This window comes from Aythya marila (genome assembly GCF_965140915.1).
Source record: "Aythya marila genome assembly, chromosome: 1".
Taxonomy (NCBI): domain Eukaryota; kingdom Metazoa; phylum Chordata; class Aves; order Anseriformes; family Anatidae; genus Aythya; species Aythya marila.
Genome location: NC_139042.1, coordinates 56,960,887 through 56,982,824, shown reverse-complemented (window position 1 = coordinate 56,982,824; position 21,938 = coordinate 56,960,887). Strand labels below are relative to the sequence as shown.

The following is a 21,938-nucleotide window of genomic DNA, read 5'->3' as shown; positions in this document are numbered from 1 at the left end:
ATATCTTTTGCAGTGTACTGTTTTTCAGATGTTCATACTAGAACAGAAAATTTAAGGCATTGTTTCCTGTTCTCTTGTCAGAACTGTCAGTTTCAACAAAGTGTATATGCTGGATTTACTGCAGTTGTCTTGTATTTACCCTTGCTTTGTTCAGCTAAATTGGTTTACTTCTGTTTCTCCCTTTTTTTATTTTATTTTATTTTTTCTTATCAATGACAAGTGTGTAATTCTGAAGTCTCAGGTTATTCTGCACCCATCTCCCACTTGCAGCTGGAATATTGGTTATAAATCACTAGGGATTATACTGTGAAGGTTTGGCTTATGGGATCCCCAGGAATCCTACTGGCTTTTGTGGGAGGAGGAAACTGCAATCCAAAACCAATGCTTTTTGTTTTATGGTGGCCAAGATCTGCCAGTTAACCCTATTTGTTTTAGAATTTCCAAAGGAATACGGAAGTTGGTACAAAGCAAATGGCTCAGACATCTTTATTACACCAATTACATATTTTTTAAAAACTGATAAAATAGAAACATTTCAGTAATGCAGATGGGTGTCAAACAACACTATGTATTAAATTAATATAGTTCATTAAGTTTAGCACTGGCTAATCTGTGAGACTGACAATTTAAAACTTATCAGGAATAATGTAGTGCTGTTGTTGCAGAAGATTATTAACGAAATGGTCATCAGACTTTCTCTGACCACCCTTACACTTCTGGCAGGTTCATCTGGATCTCCCTTTTCCTTTTGTGAGAAAAGAGAAAGACTACAGAGGTACAGAAGGCTGACACAGCTCATTTTTTGTACAGCGTGTGCTCCTTTCTGGCCCTACTCGAGAAAGAATGCCTCTTTCTCCCAAACCTTCCTTTTAAAGGCTAAGGCTATAAGGCGCCCTGTCACAAGGCACAGAGGGATCACAGGAAATATGAGAGATTACACTATTATCTTAATTCTTCCTCTATGAGGGTTGATTTGTTTAGTTTTGCTTTGTTTTCCTTTGAATCCTCAGGTGGCTTTTATTCAATAATGTATTTGTATTAATGGATTTACACTGGAAATGGCTTTGAAAATTTTTAAGATTATCATATGCATAATCACATGTATCTAGCAACATGACTGAAATGTTTCCCCTTCTAATCAACCTGTACACTTTAAAAATGATACTTACACACAAATGAATATTGAAATTGAGAAGGTAGACACCTCATACTCATGTTGGATTTTGGGTAAAATCCTAAGAACAAAAGCTGCCTTCCTTCTATATCCATCAGAAAATAACTCAGAAGACTTCTAGGAGTCAGAATTGAGTGTGTGTTGTACTAAAATTTGAAATTTTATATTAAAGGTGGCTGGATCATTCCTTTCTTTAAAACATGCAAAAAACCTCACCCCCCCCCCTCCCCTCCCGCAAAAAAAAAAAACAACCAACCAACCAACCAACCAAACAAACAAAACTTAAAAAAAAAAAAAAAAGCAGACATTCATTAGCAGAAATACGTGAATTTCAGGTATTATTTAAATCATGGAACGACTTAAAAAACAAATCAAACAAATAACAACAACAAAAAAACAGTCCACCATCAGCAAATTGTTTTAGAAACTAAAGTATATGTGTTTCTTGGTTTTAATAGAGAGCAACCTGTAAATTTTCTTATTTCAAGCATGGAATAATTTTAATACTTCTTATTTTGTTTTACTGGAAAGTGCCATTTTCAAAGAACAAGAAGTTCATGTTTGGTTATGATGTCACCTATTTATTCTCGCACTGATTTTTTTAAGAAACAATATCCATCCACTCAGATTTGTAAATAAGCAATACTCAAAAAAGTATGTAAAAGCCTCTGGCCCTGACTGATCCATTTTCTAGTGCAGACTTGCCAGTAGATGAAGGACTTTAGTGCAAGGGCAAAGGCTGTGTTGAAAGTGGATGAGAAACATGAGCTTAGTTTTCAGTTCTTCTTCTGTGACCTAGACATTGAATGGCTTACAACATTTCTTGGACTGGACTCGAAGGCAAAAACGTGTACTTCAAAAGGACTAAATAAAGGGTTCCAATTGTCTGAAAGACGGGAAGATACAAAATGTTCCTTCTTAACAGTCTGTTCTTTCATTTGGTTATGTTTGTGCCCTTGGTATAAAGAAAACAGCATTTAGGTTTATGACAATACCGTTGTGTATGCCAAGTCAGCTTTAGGTTTGCAAATATTATTCTTCATTCTTGCTGAAAACAGCTATTGCTGTACTTGATAAATTATGTCTATGTTAGAATGATAATAAATTGAGAGTTTATAGGTTTTGTATTTAAGAATAATTGATATCTTTGCTTCATATGTCCTTTCACATTACATTATAGCAAATTCAGTTCTTCTTGGAGGATGATTAAACATTAGCAACAATCAAAGATGGCTGACATAGAGCAGTACAAAAATTCTTTGTAGTCTAGATTTTGTTCTTACTTTGAACATATTCCAGTTAAGCAAACAGTTAAATGTAAACCAAATTAAATATAGAAAATATTTCTCATGAAAACAAATTGTAATTTGATTTTGACATGACCATTTTTTTTTTGTTTTATCTTTTCAGTGAGAATGTTTTTAGACCGGCAACATACATTATCACTTTAAAAAATATATATGCAGCTGTACATGTAATAAATACACTGCAAGCAAGCCTCTGATCATATGCTGCCTTCACTGGTTTAGATCATTAGGAGTATTATAATTTGGACACCTTTAATAGTTTATTTTCATTTTCTTTTTAATTACATTTAATCCCACACTTCATCAGTTTTGTTTGTTTGTTTGTTTTGTTTTTGTTTTTAATAGTTATTTTTCCTCTTTGTATCAACAAAAAGCCTCAGCTTCTCCTTGCATTGTGTGCAAAGTTTTACTACAGTTTGTTCAAGGTATATGGTATTTCAGCCTCACAGTGGATAGCCTTAAAATGAGCATCGGAGAAAATAAGGTGCATAATGAGTAAGGAAATATTTTAATAAATGAGGAAAATCTAAAGTAAAAATTGTAAAGAGTTATTCTTACTGTTATAGAAATATAATAAATTTAAAGCTGTAGCTTTAGTTGTAGCTGTAGTTTCATTTAATATTTGTTTTACCCTGAAAAAAAAAAAAAAAAAAAAAAAAAAAGAAAGAATTTTACCATGAAGAAAATTTCATACTGAAGAATCACTGGGAAAAGGAGCATGAACCAAGGATAAGTTCAATAAATTGTAATGTATCCATAATGTATAATGGAGGTGTCCTGATATACAGGATAGTCCTGATTACAGATAGAAACTCTACCAGGGTGTCTGTGTTCTGTCCAAACCTTTGATATTATCTCATAGAATCATATCCTGATTTGGAAGGGACCTACAAAGATTGTGCAGTCCAACTTCTGGTTGGACAAGACCACCCAAAACTCAGACCATAAGTCTGAGAACTTTATCCTTCTTGAACTCCGTCAGGCTTGGTGCCATGAACAATTCTCTGCGGAGCCTCTTCCAATGCCTGACCACCCTCTCATGTCATCCATTCTGCTCCCCAGCTGCAAAAATTTAGTTTAGTTTACTTTAGTTTGCTTTAGATTATTTTATTTTATTTTATTTTATTTTATTTTATTTTATTTTATTTTATTTGTGGTCACTGCACCGAGCCTGTCTGAATTTAAGAAGAGATTGGACTGTGCACTTAGTCACATGGTCTGAACTTTTGGGTAGACCTGTGCGGTGTCAAGAGTTGGACTTGATGATCCTTAAGGGTCCCTTCCAACTCAGGATATTCTATGATTCTATGATTTTATTTATAGTTATCTAGATATTACCTACTTTCTACACTTCTCATCTGCATATTATCTAGATATTGAGATATCTAATACGTCTCTGTGAAAACAGAAGCCCAAAACAAGAAACTGAAGAAAGGGCAGATTATTATGACTTTGGACAAGTAATATTTGACTTCTTACTGCTTAACACTTAACATCCAAAAAAAAAAAAAAAAAAGATCACATCAAAACAAAGCACTCCTTTGTAACTTTGAACTTTTAAGTTACTTCGAATCCATTGCAAATTCAATGTTTTCAATGTTCAGAATGTGTATGGCTACAACTGAGTCTTTAGATGTGATTTTTTTTAAGCTTTGGCAGGTGTAGACCAACTCTGAAGTTCAGCCTGCCTCATTTACCCAGATTCTGGAATATATTCCTAAGGTTGACCCTATTTAATCTACCAAGCTCTCTCATACATTCGTCCTACTCTCTAAGGTCTCCCCTTCATATACCTTTACCATTTTCTTACCCCAATAAACCAAGATGTAAAGGTAATATTAAAGACCTCTTTTTTTTTGAATCTAATTTCCCTTCTCTGTGGTCAGAAGTACACAACCTTTTATTCAGAGGTCATCCCAGCTCCAAAGCCACCAAAAGCCCCTGACCAAAAGTGATGATGATGTATTGTATGCTTGCCCGTACACCTGGTTTTATTTAAACTGGTATGGATGAACCAGAAAAACAACATTTTACCATTAGAATACATATACACTAGGTTAAAATACTGCAGGAAAAACAAACAAACAAACAAACAAACAAAAAACCAACACTGTGTGATATTTTTATTTTCAGAATAAGTTAAAAAAAAATTAATTTGTACCAACCTACTCTGCTGGGGACTAAAGCATAATAAAAGGCAAGGATTAAACAGAAAAACAAATACTTTTTATCTTGTAATCTTATAATATATTACACACAAGTGAATGTTCTTTTTTTTTTTTTGTTGTTGTTGTTGTAAGCATTGAAAAGTTTTATAACCTTCATTTCTGTTTTCTAAATCTGATTTATATGTTAAAAGACTTGTTGATATTTGCTAGCTGTCATCAGAAGTAGTTCAGAGTGTTGAACAGAAAAGTCCTACACTTTGTTTTGGTCAGCTTTTTTTTTCAGTCGCAGTTACTGAGAGACCTTTTTGTTTAACTGGGGGAGATTTTCATGAACTGACTGTATTATTTATTTTCTTATCTATTTTACTTTATCTGATTCTGTTTTGTTCCCGGAATCTTCTGTGTATAAGTTTACAACATTGGCTTTAATTTCAAGCCAGAAATTTCCCTACAAAGATTCATGTATGATATTCTCTCAATTTAAACTCTCATAATTACCTTTACTAAGTTTCAGCAAAAACTTGTGCTCATCTTCATGTTTTAGAAATCAGAATTTTTACTTGCAGTGGAGCTGAAATGAACTATCATATGTTCTTCATTAGTGTCTAGACATATACTGATCATAGTAAGTCAAACAAACAAACAAAAAAGCAAAAAGAATAAGAAAGTTATGGGGGACCAGTGACCCCATGGAAACAAGATAAAGATATTTTAGTCTTTGTGAAGATACTAGGGAGGGTGCAAGATGTCTTCTGAGTTGCTGTTGGCAATGAGGCTGGCAGCCTACTGGATGGATTACAGACTGAGCCTGTCTCTACTTCAGCTTCCCTAGCAAGCCTGATCCTTCCTGAATGGCATATCATTTATATATATATATATATATATATATTATTTTTGTTGTTGTTGTTGTTATTGTATATAATTAAACACTCCCCCAGAGTGGCTGTGGCAGTGTCCACCATCAGCTCTCAGACTCCTGGAGATATATTTGAATATAGTTGCTTTGCAAGGTAGTGCTTTATCTCCCCAAATTTATACTCTGCATCACAACTTTGGTACTTAAAGTAACATTTTCCACTTTCTTTTGACCTTGGGAAACATCTTCGTGTTCTTTCTTAATATATCATGATTATTAAGAAGATATGATTTTGCAGTTATCCTCAAAAATATCTCGTTTCCTCCTAGTTTTAGAGAGGGAGAAATCTATAATAGCAACAGGTAGAGAATCTGATTCATTTCTATGTAACTCTGCCTAAAGCCACTCTAACTCTGTCCACCAGAACTCGGTTGGACTGATTCGTGGGAAAACCGCTGAAATTAGAGTCATATGAAACTTGGGTAGTGATAAATCAGATCTATTCCGTTTTTAGCTGTTCATATTTGTACTGCTTCTAGAGGTGTGCTTAGTAACTATGCCCATTATGAATGCTATCTTTGTGGGCTTTCTGGATGCCTACACGAGTCTTTGAACAGCCATCTGGTGAAATGTGCTATGGATTGTTATTTACATGGCATTTAGCTATGCCTGCGTAAGCTTCAGCAATATAATGGAGACCAACAATTTCTACTGAGCAGCTCATTGAAACCAAGTTGTAAAGCAAGCTGTATCCAACTGTTAAATAAAAGGAATCAATATTAAACTGTAGGGGAATTCCACTAGAATATAGGGAAGTTAATTTTTGCTTTCTGTGATTCTTGTTTTATTTATTTATTTTTTCTTTTAGGAAGCACAGCCAATCTCAGCAGTTGCCATGAGCAGTATCTTCAACCTTGGACTTTTTATCTTAATCATCACACCCTTTCTATTTCAGATGATTTGTCTTTGAGGACATTTTATTTTGTTTTCTTTATATCAAGCTACAGGAATAGAAATGCTTGGAACAGTCATATTGACAAGTTCCCCAGCATAACATACAAAGGATTAAGGCAAAGCTGTTAATTTTCTCTGCTTTCATTGATGTAATTTGGAATCATTATGACGCTGGCAAATGAGACTATTTAGCCACATTATTCTGTTGCTATTTATAAATGGGATCTCATTTAAATTTAGAACACAAAACCTTCCTGGGTGGAAAACTGCCATCTTGTGTATCTGCATGCAGTGCAGTGCAAGAGATCCAACGTGATCACTGTTAATATCGCTGCTGCAATATGGCCAGCCATAATGAGAAGAAAACTGAGCAGCCCACAGGTCTCAATTCTGTAACCTTGTTGTATGCCAACCTACGCCCTCATTGGTATGTGACGTTTTACAGGGACTGCATGTTTAAATGCATGTATTTATCAGGGATCATGGGGCTGGTGATATTCTGAGTGGGTGTCCATCTGAGCTATGGGAGCTCTGAGCTTCCAGGGGTGCCTCCCAACTACACTCCAGCAGCACAATGGGGTGCAAAAAAAAACCACCTAGCCTCATCTTTTCTCTTCCCATCTCCTGTCCTCCATTTCTTTCCTTCCCTAGAAAAGCAGGCTGGGCTTTTGGACAAGGAAAGGGCAATGGAGTTACAGTGAGCACTGGGTGCTCCCTGAGCCTGCCCTGCAGCTTGAGTGTAGCTAAGGACAACTTGTTCTTGACATCTTGTGTTTACACTGTTACCAGCTCTAGAAGAGTAGGACACAAAGAGTAAGAACTGCTGTTTTGCTGCAAATGTACAGAGAGGAAACAATATCACAAAATAAGACAGTTTCTGGTTCAAATTAGGTATTTGGGATATTGATCTAATTGATACCTTTCAATCTGTCTAAAGTCTTGTTAGGATATGTAAAGCCTAGAATCTCAGATCCAGCTCTGCTTTTGCAACTTCAGATTCTCAGAATTTGTTACAGGTAGTGATCTTCATCCATGTAGAGCAAATAAACTTGTTGCATTGGCAGTGATTTATAAGGATGCAGCACAAAGCAAATATCTTTATTATTATTTTATTCACACAGACATATACGTATACATATACAAAATGTAGCTGGGACTTTTTATGCCTCTGAGTAGATGTCACTTTTCTCTAAACTGAGATAAGGAGGAGTGCATTTATGAAGATTTATGGAAGTTTTTTCTTACCTGTAAATTCAGTGTCCTGTCAGCATTTGGCACTGTCAGTTTCAGCTCGCATTTGCAAACATTTCTTAATATAAATTGCATGAAATGTGATTACTCCCGATCAGAAAAACAATGAAGTGATCCAGGCATTTTGAGCCACAATTATTTCATATAGGAGAGGCTGTTTCTCCCATCTTAAGTTAAATATCATGTATGAAGTAATTGTTACTCAACAGTGGTTTCATGAAAAGCCACATGATTCATAATAGTTTGACCACTTCGGATTAACAAATTACTGCCTGTCAACTCACCAGCACTAGCTTACCAGGTAACAGTTACAAAGATGATTGTTATTACAATTAATGTAAGTTTTATTAAAATTCTTCTTGGGACTTTCTATAAAATAACTGCATTCCTATGCAACTTTGCTTTATGTTGCATATCCTTGAGTTATTACATCCCCACAGGTCACCTGTGTGTGCGCCTGCAATATTTTATGTGTGAGATTTCAAACTGGCAGTCTCCTGTTTTTGTTATTGAAATACAACTTTTCTACTTTTTTATTGTGACAGTTGTAAATAGCATTTTTCAAAAAATAACAAGAACAAAAAAAAACATCATTTATGGTCTTGGAAGGAGATTTCATGAAACAATTCTGTGTTCTAATCCTATCAGAAGTATCCATTTTATTATTTGTTCAAGTTTGATATAAATCCCAATATTGCTAGAAATTACAGACTTTCACTGCTATAATTTGCACTGTTGTGGATGCCTACAATGTCAAAAAGAACATATATTTTGTATGTTCTTGCTGCTTGATTTTTTTCTTTTTTTGTGCATTTGGAGCACACTTGAGCCAGTATAGAAGCATAAGTTCAAAGTCGGGAATTCAATACCTGTATGAACAAACAGAATAGCTGGTGAAATCTATCACTGCAGGGATCAGTTATAAAATTCCTATGAGTTCAGTGGAGCCAAGACTCTGCCTTTATCTTAAAGTGTCAGAAATGATGTACAAAGGGCAGGGTAGATGTATCTTCATCTTTACTAAATATACTCCAAATTACCTATTTCACTGGCTGATCATTTATAGAACTGCTAGTTTATTAATCAGTGAGTGATAATAAACTGTGAAAACTTTGAAAGACTTGAAAAATTCTTTTTAACTTTGGAACATCAAAAACATTTCATTTGTTTCAGTTCTCCCTTATATCATCACACCATGAATTCATAGCTTTGCCAGCAGTGCAGGGTTTCAGGTGGTAGGAATATGCTTCTGGCACCAATGGCTGCAGAAGCTCTGCAGATGCTGCTTCCTTTGAAATACTTTCAAAAAATCTTTCCAAAAGAGTTTCAGCGTAGTTTAAGTGGCATACCATAGTGGTCTAAGATGGCTCAACTGAAGGACCTGTCCAGGCCCATCCCATTCAGTTTTATGCGTAGACTTTTTTTTTTTTTTTTTTTTTTTTGTGTGTGTGTGTGTGTGTATAGTTCATTAGGAAGGCTCACTTTTCAAGCACAGATGCAGTGATGAGAATATATGATGCGACGTTCAGCCCAGCCTGATTCCCTGTGCAACTGTGTCTCCTTGAACTGCAATCTGCTCAGATTTCAAAAATGAAAACAGGACTTTGTCATACCAAAATGTGATGAACCTCCTTCACAAAAAAATGCATTGTCAGGGTCCTCAGGGCACCAGTACATCTTCTGGCCATGCCAAGCCACTAAGCTCTATACTAAGCCATACTAAGGTCCCCCCTACACTGCCGATCACCCAGAAACCCATTTAAGTCCTACCAGGACCATCAGTCTCTTTCAAGTGATGCCATAGCAGTCTTAACAGGCTCCTCGTAAGAGTAAGAGCTCTAACTTCAGGGTGAAATTCTTGTCAAGTTCTTTAGCTTGAGCAACAGTACACTGCACAGCTGCTTTAACCCACTACAGAAATACCTATCAAAATGTCACCTTTCCCTATGTTGATAGGAATTTGGTATTAAGCTGCTTGTAGCTTCACTGCTCTGTTTTGGAGGTGGCCGCATTTCCATAGCAGGCAAGCAATCGATGCATGCGAGTGTAAATTTGAAAAGGCACTTTTCCACTTTGTAGGGCCCCAGACAATCTAACAGTGTGACCCTCTGAGAGAGGCCACATCCGTGCCATTGGAGGGAAACAGCAGGTCCAGGAAAGAGGCCAGAGACTAAAAATATAACACACGCGTGCTGAGACAGAGTTGTGACATTTGAAAAACAGCACTCTTAGCCTGGTCATATTGGATAAAACCTATATTTCCTGATAGCTAGAATATACAGTTGCCATTGCTTTAGCACCTCCAAGTGGTCATTTATATTATAAAATTACTAAAGGGCTTCATATCCACTGGGATTTATTCTGACCTTCCGAGTAAATACATTTGATGACAAAGTTAACTTGTAGGCAGGGAAGACAGATCTCTTCCCTATGTCTTCAGCATGCCTTCTCATCTAAGCAGCAAAACGAGTTTTAGTGGTTGTCTTCTACCAGTTTTCTATTTTTACATTTGAGGCATTCGTTTTATCCTCAGAGTGCTTTAATTTTATGACTTGGATAATGCAGCCTGTATTCAGCTCTAGTTCCTAAGAACATAACACGAATAGCGTTGTGGTATTTGAAACTGAAAATTGCATTCCTGTGAAAATCCAATGAACAGATTGAATTTGTGGTCAACAGTAACGACTTCTGTTTCTGAAGTGAAACCGTGGTAAATATTGACAATAACAAGGGTGAAAGAAAAAGTTTCAGATAACAGAAAGGAAACTCATCCCCTTAACAGCAAACATACCAAAACTTTGTGTTTGGAGATGGGGCATGAACTTTTAATGCTGTGTTTTCCTAAGAACAAATTAGCTTCGTGTGGGCACCAAAGTGAGATAAGCTTGCACATACACTGCATTTTGCTGTTCAGTCAGGCAGCATTGGACCTCAGAAGAAAAAGTGGTGTGGAATAGCATCTCAAAAGGACCATCCATTCCAGACAATCCTTGTAGTGGGATTTATCTAGCTGTTCTGGAGCTTCAATGATAGCACTGTAGGTTTCTGCTTTGTGATAAGTCTCATTTGGTATATCTGTTCCAAAGTAAGTCAGAAAACCTTGCCTTGCTATGCTTGAAGCAGGACAGGCACCTCCATGGGACAGTTCACCCTATTTATTCTATATATGATTTGGAAGGGATGAACCTTCCTTGAGAAGTGTTTATTTTTCTCCTTGGGTTTAGAATAAAACCCTGAAATTCCAACACAGATGAGGGATGTGACTCAGATCCAAACTGAGACATCCAAGAAAATACCCGTGTGTCTAGAGCTGTTTCTGGGGACATCTTATAGTCAATGGAGGTACATGGTGGACCACTCAAAACGTGGTGGACGAGAGACAGCTTCTGAGCTGACCAACATGGGTGGTTGCTTATGGTGAAATGATAATTCATGTCTCTTTTGAAGATACTGACTAGATCTCCAGTGATCGTAAAGGGACTATGGGCAGTTGAAGTTAGGTCTTTGAATCAAGAACTGCACCCCAGCACTTGATGCCTAAGTTCTAAATTACCAAAGTCAAGAGAAATAATTTTAGGCCTAAAAGAACATTTTTTTTCTCCCTCCTTAATCCTAGCTCAAGATTTTGTTACTCAGAGGATTATATCCCCTCATTTTTCTGCTTTCACTACAACATTTGCCTTTAATGGTTCCTCTGCACTTCCATTCAATTAAAAATGTGTCTATACCTACAAAAGGAAAAAAAATAGTAACAGAATGAGATCTGTGTTTTCAGATGTTGGGGTAACAATATGAATTGCCTTAAACAGCCAGACTTTCTCTTACGTATTCATTTCTATTTTTTTCAAAGAGTCACAGCTTCTCAATCTTTACCTAGAATATATCATCTCTTGAATGGTTTGCCTAGATACTTTGTTAAAGGTATGTTTGTTAAAGGGTGTGCAACCCCCTTTTGTTCATATATTATAAAATCTGAATGAACGATATAGGCAATTGGTAGCCTTTTTCCCTCTGCTGAAATATTGACTTATTACTTGAATTTTGAGCTTAGTCTGAGAATTGGGCCCTAGTCCTGCAAAAGATGTATGTGTATGCTCTACATTTAATGACATGAATAGTTCTGCTGAGATCTGGGAGTGTTTTACAGTGTAAAAATTAAAGAGCAATAAATCTTTCCAAGATGAGTCTGTTTGAAAGCAAAAATTTAACTAAATGCTCGTAGTAGATCAAAAGTAGATGGAAGTTGGCATGCTACATTTGTAAGATCTGTCTGATATATCGATGCTTTTGCATTAAAGAATTTAATTTATTTGAATTAATGAAGCAATGCATTCTGTAATTTGACTAATATAGATAAGTTGGATTTTTTCCTTCTTTCCTTTATGAAATCTATTTGTCAGTAATTGAGTCTTTAAGAAATGAAAATGAGTCAATATACCGTTTTTTTAAAAACGTTATAATTTGTTATGCATTCTTTGCTGAAAATTCTGATACTTACAGATGAAATGCATTTGTATATACACAAAATTATTTTTTAAAAAGCTTGAGAAATCCCCTTGCTTACCCATGCATCAGTGCTTCTATTCCCAGTTCGATGTTATTTCTGTTTGGGTCTAGGTAGAAAAACGAAACTACAAAACTTTTTACAAGATTGCTGTCAGATTAAATTTACATTTGAAAAGTTTGTTGGAAGTTTTGTTGGATTTTCTTTCTTTTTATGCTCATTAGGAGAAGTAGCTCTAATGGATGTCAAGAGTGTTATCTGTAAAAGCTGTACATGCCCAGCCATGTGCAATATTTGAAGCACTTGAACCTATAGTTTTGCTTCTGAAAATGTACTACAACAAAAACTGAAAAGCTTACTTATTTCATGGTGGTATATCACCTTTGGAGTTTTTCCTTATATTGTATACAATTAATTACAAGTATTTTAATCCATCGTTTTCTAACTTAATAGTTTGGGGCTTTTAATATATATTTCTTTTTTCCCATTGAAAATATTAATGGACAAGTAACAACCAAGAAGGTTGTTTTTTTTTTGTTTGTTTTGTTTTGTTTTGTTTTGTTTTGCTTTTTCCTTTTAACTGTTTTGTCTATAAAAATCCATCAAAATCTAATGCTAGAGAGAGAGTTGATAGATTTTGGGTACCTGAATGAAGGAAAGAAAACTCTTTTTGAAGGGCTTTACTATCTGTGTATTCCTCTCCAGGATGTACCATAGGGATGAACCACTGGCTGCTTCTGCTTGCACTGCTGCTCCCATCATTCAGTGACATCACAACTGCTTGTGCATACATTTGCCATATTTTCATATTGCCTCTAAATAAGCAGAACGGCTTCTGGTTTCAGTGTGCATTTAAACATAATTTTACCGACTGATGTGTACTACATCAGTTTTCTACAGAATTTTTTGGTCTTCAATTCTTATTCCATTTTCTACCACTTTGCTTACACAAGGTTTTTATATTCTTGATTTGGTATGGAGAAAAATCAACTATCAAGCTCTTCAGAGGTGGGGCACTCACAAAAATCTGGTTCTTCATTTGTACTGCTATCATTCACCACAAAAAAAAAAAAAAAAAAAAAAAAAAAAAAAGTAGATGGTTGTTGAATCTTTACTGTGGAATATTTTTGATTTCTAAGTTCTTGTCAACAGAAATTAGATAGGAAATATGTAGCTGCATAAACAATAAAATACTTGTTTTTTATTTGCACTTCTAGTTCAATGTTTTGCTGTAACGAAAGGTTTAATAGGAGAACCTAAATTCTACCTCTCTTTTGATTATAGAAGCATACTCAAATGTCTCGTATTGAAAGCTCATCTCTAGACTGTATTTGTGGGAATATACTTAGAAGTATGTTTTAACAGGAGGGGGAATATGTGTTGATAGTAATAGGACAATGGGGAGTGGTTTTAAACTAAGACAGGGGAGATTAGGTTAGAAATTAGGAGAAAGTTTTTCACTCAGAGGGTGGTGAGGCACTGGAACAGGTTGCCCAGAGAAGTTGTGGATGCCCCATCCCTGGAGTCATTCAAAGCCAGGCTGCATGTGGCTCTGGGCAGCCTGCTCCAGTGGTTGGCAACCCTGCCCAGAGCAGGGGGATTGAAACTAGATGACCTTTAAGGTCCTTTTCAACCCAGGCCATTCTATGATTCTATGACTTTAAGACTCCAGGTTTTATGTGGCCTTTTAGTTAGCATTAGGACTTAAAACCTTCCTTTATTTTTTTTTTTCATGAGGAGATCCCACTCCCAGGTCTAACCACCTTCCATTCCAACTTTCCAGTGTCTCTTTTGAGTTTTAGCTTCCACAATGAAATTAGTCATCAACTCCTTGGATAATACATTGAAAACTGAAGTAAAATGGTAAATGTCACTCAGCAGTTTTCTTCAGTTTCATCATCTCACTTGTGAAGCCATGAGCCCTAGAGGAAGATAAAAACCTGTTAAGACTGGCGGTCTACTGCATTTTTTAATTTGTAAACCAGTAAGGATGCCTGTGTTCCCCTTTCCAGTTAGTCATCCTTGGAGATGTGTATTTTTTAGTAAGAAGGAGGGGATGAGCAGGTACAGGGAGCCTATAAATATTCCTGGCTAGACACAGCACTGAAGAATTGGAGTTCTTCAGTAATTTGTCAAAACACACTGAATGAAGCAAGTGGTGAGATCATACTTTTCACCATAGCAGTGACTTATTAGCTCTGGGAATGAAGCTGAGTGGCTGGAGGCTGAACCGAGTCTCTCCTGCCTCCAATGTAATTATATATATATATTAAATAAAGAAAAACTGATTTTGACTAATTGTATCTTGGTTGTGGAGGGTAATTTAGTTTTATTGTATTCATGTTGAACGTAATAACTATCGTCACACAAAACCTGTGCAGTTAACTATGTTTATTTGTTTTCTTGTTATAAATTCTTCTACTGTTTTTGATAAATATTTGGTAATTAATTCTGAGAGAAAAAAAAAAAACTTGAAAATTGTTTTTAAAGTATATCTTTATAGATTAACTGTTTTTAATGTTTGACCATCAGACAGTAATGAGATTATATATGCAGTGAAGGAAGTAATAGTTATACTAATTAATATTAATGAATTTGCAGAATTTGCAGAACACTGTTCTTCTTGATGGAAATTTCACCAGATTCGGTATTTAACTGTTTTCGCTGTTGCTGTTTTATAGACTTTGTTTTCAGGTTGTTTGGTTAGAGAAGAGAAGTAGGGTCTCATGTTAATTAATCTCATGATAAGTCTTGCTGCTGCTAATTTAGTAGTTATGCAGCATGTCATGATTCTAGACTGTTTATATCAACTGTTATTGGCTGTAATTCAGTCTTTGAAGAGAATCATTAGGACAGTGTTTGGATTTGGAATGAAAGGTATCCTGGCCCTGGAAATGAAGGGCATGCAGTTGTGAAGTTTTCAGCCTTTCTCAGTGTTTCACCAAAGCCTGCTGAATGGTCGTTGCTCCTTCATGAAGTCTTAAAAAATAGCTGATGTAGAACTTTTATAGATCTCTGTTTTCATATAAAGTCTGTACTCTAGTCTATGTTAAAATTATAAAAAAAAAGGGGGGGGGGGGAAGAAAAAAAAAAAGAGAGAGAGAGAGAATTAAAGTCGTGCTTTATTTTATCTCCTTGTGAGAAATGAGCATATTTATATTTTAACAGATAACGTGCTATCACAATAATCTAATGCTCTAGCAGAATCATCAGGGGGAGTTTTGTAAGGGTGAGAGCTTGTGATTGCAAGTGTTATTGCTGACACGTACAGCTTTATACCAGAATTGCACTGTTCATTTCTTTGTGTGTGTATGTGTATATAATTTCAAATAACATGACACATAAAATCTGTAGTGTGTGTCTGCTGGCAGCTGCTGTAAAAAATCAGACCAGAGGCACTGCCCTCATCTCTCAGCCAGCCTGTCAGCAGAGTTCAGCAATATCACAGGACTAGCACCAGCAACCCGTTTCCAGGGACTCTCATCATTTGTTACAGCTCAATAAATCTCTGTGTGAGAAGGAAAATCCATGCTCAAAATCCATCTGCGTGATCAGCTAAATCTTGCAGTCAGAGCAAAGAAAAGTACAGGTCTCTTTGTGTGGATGTGTACAGGGATGGTTGGGTCTTTTCACTCTATTTCTTGGTGGGTAGATTTTGGGTTCTGCCCCACAGCCTCCACATCATCCACCTGGGTGCACATAAGGACAGCAAACTGTAAGCAAACCTTTCTATTAAGGGAATTAGTTCTGTCTAAGATTTTCATATGTATTAATAATAAAGTTGCCAAGGAATCTGAGTAGGAAAAAAATTGCAATGTATAAAGTGAAACCGTGTTTAGGTGATGGCCAAGGTGAAAACGATACTAGCGCTTTCTACATCAATGTACTAGGAATACTTTAGTCCACTATCCCCTATAGTGTTATTGACAGTATTTCAAGAAAATTAACTATTGCAAAACATAATACTGCTTGTACTTAACTATTTTTAAAGAATTAATACTTCATGCTGCGTGAACTGTGCCTGCTCTGAACAATCCTTGAAATAGTATATGTAAAAGACTGAACTCTAAGCATTAACGCTTACAGAATTTACTGTTCTGGTGGTAAATAATAAACATGCCTAAAGGTAGCCTAGAAAAATTGGTAATACCATGTTACCTTCAGACACAGAAAACCATATACTAACAATACCAAGTGGAAGAGTAATCTTCTTCCTATTAAGATCTCACTGTCATTGTGCCTGGAATGTTCCTTTCTCTAGAGAGTGTTGTAGGCATAAAGTTTTCATACTGCCAGGGGATGTTATCTCCCCCTGAAAAACATAACTTTCCATTTCAAATGGATGTTGTTAATGTTTGAATACCTAACTTTGCATCTCAATAAAATAAAATAAAATAGAATAAAAAAAAAGGCAATGAGAGACTAGTCTAGGGTTAGAAAATGCATTTCCTTTTATTTTGTTCTGGGTACAGCAGCGTGAGAAAACTAGTTAACTTAAAGTGAAAAGCAAGTAAAGGAAACTGTACCAAAATCAACCAAACAACAAACCAAACTCCCCACATATTTTAGAACTAAACTTTTCTCTATAAGATAGGTGAATTATTATTAAAAATAAATAAATAAATAAAGTCATAGCAGAGTAATGCAAAATGCAAAGACGGAGGAAATTAACTGAATAAAGTGCTTTCCTAAGATCTCTAGTTAGAACAAAGACCTACTTTATTATCAAGGAGGAAAGGAGTAACCTACTTGTGTCATTTGTGCTCAGAAGTGCTCTATGGCAAGATCAGTGTGGATTCATTACCTAATATTGTGATAGAAAAATTAGAAAAATAGAAAAATTTTGCCACCAAAATACTTCTGAGTCCTGTGTGAAGGAAACTGGGCCTTGGAATTGGCCCACAACATAGTACCCTAGCAAGTACAGACACATGTATGATCAGCATTGTGGATCTTTTCCAAAATTAGTGAGGGCCCCTACTTAAAGCTAGTATTGAAGTGTAAGTGAGTGCCAACCTGGTTATTGTTTGTTTATTTATTTATTTATTTTTTGCTGCAAAACAGTATTGGAGATTTAAGTGAGTGAGTGTGTTTCATACATATTAGTTATAGATAGAGGTTTATTACAGTAGACTGTTGCAGTACAAAGAGAAAATAGCATATATACTTTGTCACATTTGTTCAAAAATGTTACAGCTTGACATTTAGTTACAGTATAGAATAACAGTTAAAAATATAAGGGTCCTCAGTGTTTCTCACTGCATTAAGCGTAGGCTCCTGTTCTAAGAATGCAAGCTCTTCTGTTTGGGGACACATAGGTGAAAATTAGTTTAATTCTGAATCGACATTTCTGGAATCTCTAGGTATTTGTGAAAAATAAATAAGTGATGATTGTAATATGACATTTCTGTGTTGGCATTAATTACTGAAACAGAGGACACTCAAGTAATTTTGCTTCTAGGACCATTCTTGTAACACAGATGGTTGGTGCAAAATTTGTGAAAAGCTTTAGATTGTACTGGATTTTGTCTATTTGTGTAGCATATCTCCAAACAATGTCAGAACATTTTTCATATGGATTTAATCTTTAGTAGTACTTATTGCCAAAACTCCTCCTCAGTTTTTTTATGTACTAAGCTTGGCGTTCTGATCTAGCTCCTTCACAAACCACCCTGGGTTTAGCAATTGGTGCAATTTTTTTTTTCTGAGTGTATACTTAGGAAGGCAATAATGTTGCTTAGTTTCATGGGAAAAAAATAAGTGCTAATGAGAGAGCTGAACTAAAATGTGAGAGGCAACTAATGCCAGAAATGTTTTTTCTTTATTGGTCTTTGAATTCATACTAAAGCTCAAAAGCAGATTGAATTATTTGAAATTATTCAGTATATGAAATTTCTGTGTGCATATAAACATATGTGTCTGAATTCTTTCTGAAGAGTGCGTATTGTCAACCAGTTTTGCAGTGGAGAAATTAAAAAGAAAAAAAAAAGAAATGGGTGAGGTTGCGTTTTCCTGACTTTTTGAGTGAGTGAACCACATGCTTAGAGAAAAACATCTCAACAACTGTCACTGGGCAATGAGTCAATGGGAAAACCCAGTTTGATCTGGTAACTGATTATTTTTCTATGCTAAGATATACTTTGACAATAAATAAATAAATAAATAAATAAATAAATAAATATCCAAACGTTATCACAAAAAATGTTAAGATGGTGGGGAGGTTCCCTACCTCCATTCCCCTTTGAGGTATCTATCTATCTTATGGTTAGTAAAAAGTTTTAGAATGTCTGCTGTTTAAATCATGAGATATATGTGAATACACAACCTGCTGAAATAAGAGCAGTGAGGTGTGTTAAGGAGAATATGTGGGTCTCATACACAACATATACGACAACACTGTATTATGTGTTTGTTTTTTCTTTTCTTTTTGAAACAAATAAGGGGTTTTATCCACCACTTCCTCTTCCCCCCCCCCCCCCGCCACACACACACTTTTAAAAATATTATTATTATTTTTCCTATTTAGCTGTTAATTGTTTAAAAAGGAGGGATGGGAAGAAATAACCATCCTTTGTAAAACCTGTGCCTGATACATGAGATGACCAAGTAGAGAACAGGAAAAAAAGAAGAAATAATTTTAACTTTTAATCTAATGGTGAAAGACTGCAACACGTAAAACTCCTTCAGAAACTGCTGAAGCTATCCTTACAGAGACTTCTCACAGGCTTCTGCTTGGATATCTGAACCCCTAGCTGGTGCTGGCTGTAAGACAGGCAGTTTGGCAGGAGGCTGGAAAGGTGGCTAAGTTTTTTGCTTTCATGGCCTGGAACACCCATTGGGCTCTGTGATATGAGAAAATCCACCCTTTCGGTTTTGATTTTTCATTTTCCTAAGTATTTTTCTTGCAGTTATGCTTGTTCTTTTTGTACTATAACTCTACAGTCCAGTGCCAATAAAGCAAAACAAAAAAATTGCTCACTTTATCTAATGACAGTTTCTTGTAAACTGTAGTGGTAGTCTTAGAGAACAGTACTCAGAATACAGTCTTTGGGGTATGACCAGCCATTAGGCAGTCAGACTGGAGGTCTTGCTCTGGCAGTGCAGCTGGGCTTCAGAAGAGACAGGCTGCAAAGTGCAGCCAAATGTCGGCCAATGACTCTCGTCCCATGGGCCATGGAGGAGAAGAGCTTGAAGTCTGGAGTTTACCTAGAGATCAGTCACTGGCACTGTTTAATAACGTGCCCTCCACCACTCTCTACTTATTCCTTGGAAAGACGGTTTGTGGTCACTGCTGGGTGCACTGAAATCAGGGCGATGGATACCAAACAGACTAGGAGTTGCTTCAAGGAAAATGAGCACACATCTCTTGTTTTTATATTCCCTGCTGCTAGACATTTGTTGAGCTCCCACTCAGAGCACAAGTCCCTTGCCTTATCTACAGTTCTTCTTGTGCATTGTACGCTTGTTCTGTGTCTAGCTCTGAATTTTCTTTTCTGCTCTTTGATTGAGTTTTAACAAATTAGACGTTATTTAGACATTGCCATTTAGACATGCCTAATTTAAGATGGCTAATTCTTTTACTGGATTATTTTTAAGTCTTTTATGAATTCAGGCCCAGACATTTTATGTTCTGGGCTTCTGATGTTTGTTGTTACACTAATCTCAGTCATCCTGTAGATTTAGTAACAGTAAATTATCCTGAGACTATAGGAAAGCAAGAAATGGAGACTGCATCCAAGACTAGGGATCTAATCAAGAACACTTTCCTGTGGCATATGTTTTTCTAAGTTGCTTTGTTTGTTTTATTGATGGATATAATGGAATTGAATATCTATACAACCAAATTGGTTCCATAAGCAGCAGCTCAGTGTAATTCTTGTCGAATTATCAATAAAGGCTTGAAATTTCTCTGAGGAATGAAAGACATCTCTTACAAAAGTCCTTGATCTCTTGACTGGTGGGAAAAACCTTTCCTCTGGGAGAAAGTCTGGTGGAGATTAGTTTCTATTTATCAGGTTGGCCCACGAGGTCAGCCCAAAATTCCTCCTGGGTTCTGAGGAGGTGAAGAAATACATGTAAATGAAAAAGTAGTTCCCACATCATTAATTTATAAATACTATTTTTATTTTATTTTGTATAGTTGTACTGTTTTCTGTCACTCTTGATATACGCTCTCCTTGGATTTCCATCAGTAGTCTGATTAGAAGGATAAACTAAAAATCAATAAAGTTTGGTGACTGCATTTGTGAACAAGACCATCTAGTTCATTTTCATGCTTATTATGATCAGCCAGAGCTCTACCAAAGCTGTTTTCAGCTCTGTTTGAATGCAGTTTCATTTTGCAGCTGGTGAAATTTAACTGAGGGTCTAACCCCCACACGAAACCCCAAGGATATGCAGTTTCAGTCTCCTTTGCACTTTTGCAACATGAAGATGACTCACAGTGATTTGTCTTGTGGAGAATTAACTAACGAAAACACAGGGTGCAGGGCTTCACTAGATCATCAAGCTCATCCCACTTGCCCTGCAGCCCCATTTTTGTAGGCCTGATGCACAATAAACATTGCAGGAGATAAAATGTAAATGTGCATTTGGCAGCAATGTAAAATTAGAATGTGGTAGGTATAAGATGTTATACCTACTGCTGGAGCATGTAGTGATTTTACATTAGATATTAAGTCTCCTATGAAGACTGGCTGAGAAAGCTGGGTTGTTCAGCCTGGAGAAGAGAAGGCTCTGGGGACACCTTATAGTGGCCTTCCAGTATCTAAAGAGGGCCTACAGAAAAGCTGGGGAGGGACTCCTTGTCAGGGAGTGTAGTGATAGGGCAAGGGGGAATAGTTTTAAACTAAAATAAGGTAGATTTAGATTATACATTAGGAAGAAAGTCTTCACTATGAGGGTGGTGAGGCAGTGGAACAGGTTGCTCAGAGAAGCTGTGGATGCCCCATCCCTAGAAGTCTTCAAGGCTAGGTTGGATGGGGCTCTGAAACAACCTGGTGTAGTGGGAGGTGCCCATGGCAGAGGGGTTGGAATTTGATGGTCTTTAAGGTCCCTTCCAACCCAAACCGTTCTGTGATTCAATGATTTTATAATGTGATGTCTGTGTTAGGGTAATACTGAGTAATAGAGTTATTGTCTGGGTAATAATAGGTAAAGTTGGGTAGTAGTGTTAGTATAACATTTAGAGATCCACACAGACAGAGATACACAGAGACTGGTACCCCACCAGGCTAAGCATGGTACAAATAGGTGAGGAAAGGGCAATCCTTGTACCACACCAATGTTAGGATCCTAAGTATAGGACAACATGTACTTGAGAAGTTTGGTAGGAAATAAGCATGAAGATTCACCAGCAGTGAATATAAATGTCCTTCATTCCCTATCCATAACTGCATGAGCCCTTTTTAAGGTTAGACTACTGAAAGAAAATAGAATAACACCTGAGCAAGTAGCTTTTTTAATTAAATATATATATAAATAAATAAATAAATAAATAAATTGATATATATATATAGCCTGATATATATAGCCTGATATATATAGCTTTCATAAACCTTAGATGATTTCTGAAATTATTTTGGACTGCCTTTGTTTTTTGTGGCATTATTTTTTCACATATTCCTGGCATTTTGTCATTTGAGTATTATTTGTGACCACTGGTGTCTGGTAGACTCCTGACTAACCCTGTTCCTTGAAGATTTGGCTATTTTAATATACTGCA

At 36.1% G+C, this 21,938-nt stretch overlaps 1 protein-coding gene across 1 annotated transcript in view; it reads left to right on the top strand.

Moving 5' to 3' along the window:
- Positions 1 to 21,938, top strand: part of FGF14 (fibroblast growth factor 14) — a gene marked incomplete at its 5' end in the record, with an annotated part of 237,742 nt that overhangs the window by 1,029 nt on the left and 214,775 nt on the right. The window lies entirely within an intron of this gene.